Below are 6,591 nucleotides of genomic sequence, written 5' to 3'. Positions count from 1 at the left end.
AGCCCATATTTGTTGGTCCATCTCGCCAGGATTTTTGCTGCTTTGCCAGCTTACACCACATATGGAACCTTCTTCCATGGGAAAAACACGGAAATGTTTTGTCCAAATAAAGGCAGGGAAACCTCACTGCATGGGGTTTGGAGGCAGACTTGGTTTTGATGTATCTCATGAAGAGATCACAGAAATAAAAGGGAAGACACAGGATAAAGGCTGGAATTGATTTTTCACAGTGGGATGGAATGGCAGGAGTGGTTTCTTCTGTGTTAATGTTCATGTAAAGACCTGCTGGGGTTTCTGCCAGCTCATATGGAACAAGAGAGATGCCTGTGCTACCCTACATCCCAAAAATGAGGGTCCCAGGAAGAGGAAAGGCTGGGAAGTTGAAGGGATGGGATATTTTCTTTTGTTTTCTTTTTAAATGTCCTGTTAGAAAGGAGCTCTGGTTCATATTTTTTCACGGGGAAAGATTTCTGTATCAGGACTACAAGGCTCAGACAGAGTCTTGAGCTCTGTCTGGGGCTTCTCAGAGTCCACCTGATGGGTTATCCCTGGAAATCACATTCCCTTCAGCAGTGACACCATTTGTCTTCCTCTTTTCTCTGTAATAATCTTCATTTCCGAATCAGTGACCTTTACTCTTTCCAGAATTCAACTCCCCAACAGCACAAGGAGGCAAAAGGGTCTTTCCTTTGCCTCTCCCATTTCCACAGGTTGTAAAATTTCTGTTTTCCTTGGATATCATTGCCCAGCATAACTTTTATCAAGTACCACTAACAGCTCAGGTTTGGAAAATCACTGAATTTAAGATTTTTGAATGCTTAATTTATGTTACTCATATTTTTTTCCCAGTTCCTATATTTCTCCTGGTCATCTTCAGTTTCTCATTGAATCCTGGAGACAAGAAGCTGTCCCCAAAACACCCAGGATGAGAACTCTTCTGTTTTAAAGTATCCAGACCATGGATAAGAGGTTTGAAAACCATAACACCAATGATACAAGGAACACGTATAAAATTCCACTGCACACATCCAGGCACTTTCAACTCACAGAGATTTCCCACAGGAGAACTCAGTTTCTCCTGCTCTGATTTATTCTGATGCCTTATTCCTTTCCATCTCCATTCATCAAGGCTTGAATGGGATAACAGCCTTAATAGATGCTAATTAGCAATATAAACCATCCACTATGCAGTAATAGCAAAACCAGACTGAAAAAAGCCCTGTCAAAATAATGGTCGGGCAAGATGATTGAAAAGGGGAAAATGCAGTTGGGTTCTTAATGCTGGAGTGCAACTGAGAAAGAAAAGAGAAATTATTGCTTTTCCCATGTAAATTATAAGCAATTAAGAAGGGCATGGAATAAACCTTGGGAACCCCTTTGACTTTCCTGTGTCAGCTCCTCCCTGTGTTCCAGGGTGCTGCAGCAGCTGAAACACAATTTCTGTGTGTTTATTTTCAGCTCTGGTTTGATTCTGTGCTCAAACAGGGAGGAACAGCCCCAACCAGCACAGATTTCCTGCTGGAAACAGGAGTCCCATTCTGGATTCAGCTCAGGACCTTCCTTTCAGTGAGTGCAGATGTTTTGGGTTCTCTTGGAGGATTGGCATGTGCTAATTGGGCAAAGAAGATGTCAGGTTAATTAGTCAGGGTGTGTGGGAGGTGATTGCACCACAGAGCCTCCCATCAGCCCCAAGGCTGGAGCAGCCCTTGTGAACTCCCCTTAATTGCCTGGACAATTGGTTCACTGCAAACACCTGAAATTTGGGGTGTCTTCCTCCCTCTCCCCAAATCCTTCCTGCTCAAACACGGAACTACTGCTGTCCATTTGGAAAACAGGCAATTTCCAGGGAAAAATGAGGGTCACTTCTGGCCAGGCTATGAGATTACATCATAGGATGAGATTGCAACAGAAATTATTTCATCCACACATTGCTCGGGTTGTGCAGAGAAAACCATTCCATCACACATGAACTTTAGTAGATTTTTCATATGTTTTATACCCAGTCAAAACGCAGAGAAATTCATTGGTTGAATGTTCATTGGTCCCAAGTAGCTCAGTTCTTAGCATTTGGGTTCCTATTGGATGTGGATTTCTTTGCCTCCCATGTTAATTAGGTTCTCATTCTCCATCCTCCTATCCCTCTTTTCCAAGACCAGGTGTCTCTGACCATGCCAGGGCTGATGGTTGGAGTTGATGTTCATTAATGGTCATTAATGGTCATTAATGGTCGTTATCTTTTGTGTATTTTCTGTGCTACTCCCAGTTCAGCTCATCAGAGCTCGCCTGGTAAAACAATCTTATTCAAAGAATCTTCAATTCCCTTCCCTCAGGGCAAAGGTGAACAAAACCACCTGACTAAAGTTCTATACAAAATTTTGAACTTGGCATCATTTCCAACAGTAGGACCAGGGGGAATGGTCTGAAGTTGTTCCAGGGGAGGTTTAGGCAGGAAATTAGGAGGAGTTTTTCACTCAGAGCTGGTCAGACATTAGAACAGTTCCCCAGGGAATGGTCACAGCCCCAAAGCTGCTCAAGAAGTGCTGGGACAAGGTTCTCAAGGTGGGATTGTTGGAATGTCCAGGAGTTGGCCTCGATGATTCTTTGGATCCCTCCCAGCTCAGGATATTCACCCTGGGAAAGACATTCTCAACTATTATCCCAATGCCCAATGTTTTAAAGTTGAATATGTTCTTGCTACATTCTACTGGGTCATTTTAAAGGAGAAAAACAGGCCATTAAACTGAATTTCATTTGTCACCAGCCTGTCCTAAAGTCCCCTGGCCAAGAGCAGGTCCCCGCTCCAGAATAGCTGGATGCCAATCAAAGTGCTGGCATGTTGCAAGGATCAGCTGCTGAGATTATTCTGACTTCAGGAAAACCACAAAATTCCTGTGAATTTGAACCTTAAAGCTCATCAGAAAAGAAACAACTTTTTCCAAGTTGGTGTCCACTTAAAAGTTGCTAGAACAGGCAAATTTCATGTTCCTGTCTCTCTGGTTTTCCACCTACCTGCCTCTTTATGCAGCGAATTTTCCTCAAGAGTTTCAGAGCTCCTTCTGGGTTGCATCATTTTGTGGGAAGGATCTTACACCTCATAGGATCAGAAAAGAAATATCTCCCCCATCATCCAGCTTCTGCAAGCCAGGTTTGGGGAGCAGAATACTGATTTCTTATAAAATTCCGTGTGAAAAGCACTGGTTCCCTATATATATGTGTGAATACATATTTGTGTGTATAGATAAATATATTTACGTATATATATATATATATATATATATATATATATGTGCATTTGTGCATATGAACATACACACACACGTGTATATAAATATATATGAAGTCTGGAAGGCACTGGAGAAATTTTTGGGGAGATGTCTTTCTCCTACAGTGAATGTTTTCCTGAGGATTTCAACCAATTTTCTTCTCTACCATCAAAATCCAATGTTTCTCCTTCATGGTCCTGTTTCTAAGGACTCTTAATTGGACTCAGTGTGTCCAGAGGAGATTTTGGTGTCTTCCTTCCTTTTCAAGAACCTAAGAATCAGAGTGAATTCCAACCAAAAGTCTTCTATCATATAATCCTGTTTATTAAAAATTACTCTACAGATGGTGTTTATTTTCAAGTCCATCACTGAAAGCTAGAATTATTTTTTCAATTGTTTCTATTTACAAACAACAGCAATAACCACAAAAGATGATGAATTATCATGAGTTATTCTGTAAAACCCCAGATATTTCTGGAAAGATGAAATTTTTATTACAAATATTACATAATAGGAATGTCTACAGAGGAATGCATTAAATTCCAAGCAGTTCAGGCTGTATTTTCTTTCACTTCCCACAGCTCCTAATAAAACTCTTTTTTCCTCTCTAAGCCAATCTTTCTCCTTCTTTGTTGGTTTTACATTCTGCAAATGCTTGTGGACAGTTCTGGTGCCCTTAGTCAGGGATTAGACAAATTGCACACATTGTTTCTTTTTACTCTCATCTCCCTCCTGACTTCTGAAATACTCAGAGCTGTTCTCCACATGCTCAGCAGTTCACCAACACTTCCTTGATATTTTGATGTGCTGAACCAGCACCATTCCACAGTGGGAGCCAGATGATCCCAAAACACTCAATCCTTTCTGTTCAGCAGCAGTTTTGGGGGAAGCATCTCACTGCTGATTGCATCAGAATATCTGATTTTGAGAAAGCTGTTGCATCTGGATATTGTAATTAGAGACAAGGCTTGGCCTCTTCTCCCACACAATTAATGACAGGACGAGGGGAGATGGCCTCAGGTTGCACCAGGGGAGGTTCAGATTGAATATCAGGAAGAAATATTCATCGTAGGAGTGGTCAAATATCAAAACAGGCTGATCAGGGCAGTGGTGAAGTCGCCAACTCTGACCATGACACAAAATCTTCATGATTCCATGTTCTCAGTTAGACTTGGGCTCTTGCAGCAGCCAAGTCTTTCCTTCCACAATGTCTCTCTCAAAGGAAGACTTTATTTTTTTTAACTTTAAACTTGAAATTCATCACTGCCCTGACATCAGCTCTGCACTTTTTTTTCCCCTTGCCTGTAGCAGAAAAGGTCCTTTAGTAATGATTTTAAAGGAAGGTGCACACCTGAGACTGCAGAAAGTGCTGCTGTGCTGTTCTTATTAGGAAAGTAAAGACGGGATGAGTCATTTGATCCAGTTTCTTTGCCTTTCAAGACAAACCAGTTTTCCTACTTTTTTAATGCACCTTTTTTTGCTGGACTCCTCTCTTTGCCTGGGAGGCACACAAGGATCTCAAGGATTTGCTACTGGTTTTAAAAATGAATGATGGAAGAAATCCAGGATTTGGGATTTGATTGCAGTGATGATAAGATATGACCAAAAAGTTCTTGTGAAAGAAGAGTGGAGCAGTTATTGCTGAGGGTTCCTGCTCTGACAGATGAGGATATTTCCACTACCAGCAGTACCCAAACACTGCAGGCCTGGATAAAACACTCTCAATAAAAGACATCATCTCAAGGAATTTGCAGCATAAAAGTTACGTGGGCTCATGTGCATTAGGGAAAAAAAAAGGGTGCAGTAATAAGATTGTTCTGGGTTTAAGTTCTGCAGCTGCTGCTTTTTTTATTTTTTTTTCATTGCTGTCTTGTTGAGGTTTGAAGAGGATTTCTGAGTTTGAAAACCACAGAATTGATAGGTTTGGCAAAGACCTCCAAGATCATCACATCCAGTCTTTGAGTGAATTCCACCACAACCACTGAATCGTGGCACAAAGTGCCACATTTACCCATTTATTCATTTTTTGAACTTAGCCCATGGATCCAGCCTGTCCAGATCCCTCTGCAGAGCCTTCCATGCCACAAGCAGATGGATTTCTATCCCAACACTGGCATGGTGCCCCAGGGAGCCTGGTTTTATCCCCTTCCCCTTCAAACCTCATTTAAAGCCCCCACAAGTCATGGCTTAGAACCCTTTTCCCCTTTGAGACAGGTGAGACTCACCTGTCACCAACAGCCCCAGTGCCTGTAAAACACTGGAAAAGCCAAAATTCCACCTGAGAGGAATGATGGATTTGTCTTTACAAACAAGCTGTGGGTCTGCTGGTAGATAAGACTAACACTGAGAGATAAAAGAAACAATGGAATGGATTCCACTGACTGATGTATGGAAATAAGATATTTGTCTTTACAAACAAACTGCAGATTTGCTCATAAATGAAATTGGATATTGAAAGATTAAAGGAAAAAATCATGAATTCCATAAGAATTAAAAATTAAAATGGAGGGTTATACATTAGAGGGGAATTTCAGGTATCAGGCGTTCCAGGAAGTCTGTACCTCTCAAGTATCTCAGCCAATGGGGAAAGAGAGAGGGAAATGTGGTCGGGAAATTAGGATAAAAGGGAGGCTTTGTCCTCCAAAAATTTGAGAGACTCGAGGGGAATGGCCCATGGCCTCTCCCTTTATACAAATAAAGTATAAGAACTCCTCTCTCTTTTTTGGACACAAACCTCTGGTGTTCGTGACTTTATTTTCCTGACACACCTGAGCCAGGTTGATCCTGTGGAAAAATAAAATTCTGCCGGAGCCAGGTGTTGATTAGTGGGAGAGACACTTTTCAACCTTATCACTGCCAACACCAATAACCAATAGTGGGTGTTAATCCCGGGGCTGGAGCAGACCAGGGAGATTCCCAGCAATGCCTCTTGCAGAGGGAGGCAGCAGAATTCCCGGCGGGATGGCTCTGGCCAGCAAAGAAATTAAATTGTCAGGAGTGGGATTCGAACCCACGCCTCCAAGGGAGACTGCGACCTGAACGCAGCGCCTTAGACCGCTCGGCCATCCTGACCTGTTGGGTAATTTCTCCTGCATCCTGAAATTCCTGGGAAATTCTTTTCCATCCTTTGAGTGTGTGGAGCATTTCCTGGGACATCCAGGATTCTCCTCTGGGAAGCAAAGAACAGCCTGAACTCCGGAACTGACAGCAGAGTGAAGCCAGGTAGGGGTCGGTCTCTTCTCCCAGGTAAAAAGGGATAGGAGAGAGGAAACAGCCTAAATTGCACCAGGAATGGTTCAGGTGGGATATTAGGAGAAATTTCTTTAGT

General features: G+C 42.3%; 1 non-coding gene across 1 annotated transcript; it reads right to left on the bottom strand.

Moving 5' to 3' along the window:
• Positions 1 to 6,252: 6,252 nt before the first annotated feature.
• Positions 6,253 to 6,335, bottom strand: TRNAL-CAG (transfer RNA leucine (anticodon CAG)). Its single transcript has one exon. It is a non-coding gene; the product is annotated as a tRNA-Leu (tRNA).
• Between the last annotated feature and the right edge of the window lie 256 nt (positions 6,336 to 6,591).

Source organism: Sturnus vulgaris, chromosome 1 (assembly GCF_052056855.1).
Source record: "Sturnus vulgaris isolate bStuVul1 chromosome 1, bStuVul1.hap1, whole genome shotgun sequence".
In the NCBI taxonomy this organism is placed as follows: Eukaryota; Metazoa; Chordata; class Aves; order Passeriformes; family Sturnidae; genus Sturnus; species Sturnus vulgaris.
Note: the sequence above shows the minus strand (reverse complement) of the source record. Positions and strands in the feature narration are given on the sequence as shown.